The following is a 401-nucleotide window of genomic DNA, read 5'->3' on the forward strand; positions in this document are numbered from 1 at the left end:
CTCTAGCATCTGGTCTATAAATGGTAAAGGAAAATGATCATTTCTGGTGGCTGTATTGAGCCTTCTGTAGTCAATACACATACGCCACCCTGTAACTGTTCTTGTGGGAACCAGTTCATTCTTTTCATTATGAACTACTGTCATGCCTCCCTTCTTGGGGACAACTTGGACAGGGCTCACCCAGGGGCTATCAGAAATAGGATAAATAATCCCAGCCTCTAGTAACTTAGTGATCTCTTTCTGCACCACCTCCTTCATGGCTGGATTTAGCCGCCTCTGTGGTTGAACCACTGGCTTGGCATTATCTTTCAATAGGATCTTGTGCATGCATCTTGCTGGGCTAATGCCCTTAAGATCACTTATGGACCACCCAAGAGCTGTCTTGTGTGTCCTTAGCACTT

The sequence above is a fragment of the Arachis duranensis genome, chromosome 9 (genome assembly GCF_000817695.3).
Source record: "Arachis duranensis cultivar V14167 chromosome 9, aradu.V14167.gnm2.J7QH, whole genome shotgun sequence".
Taxonomy (NCBI): Eukaryota; Viridiplantae; Streptophyta; class Magnoliopsida; order Fabales; family Fabaceae; genus Arachis; species Arachis duranensis.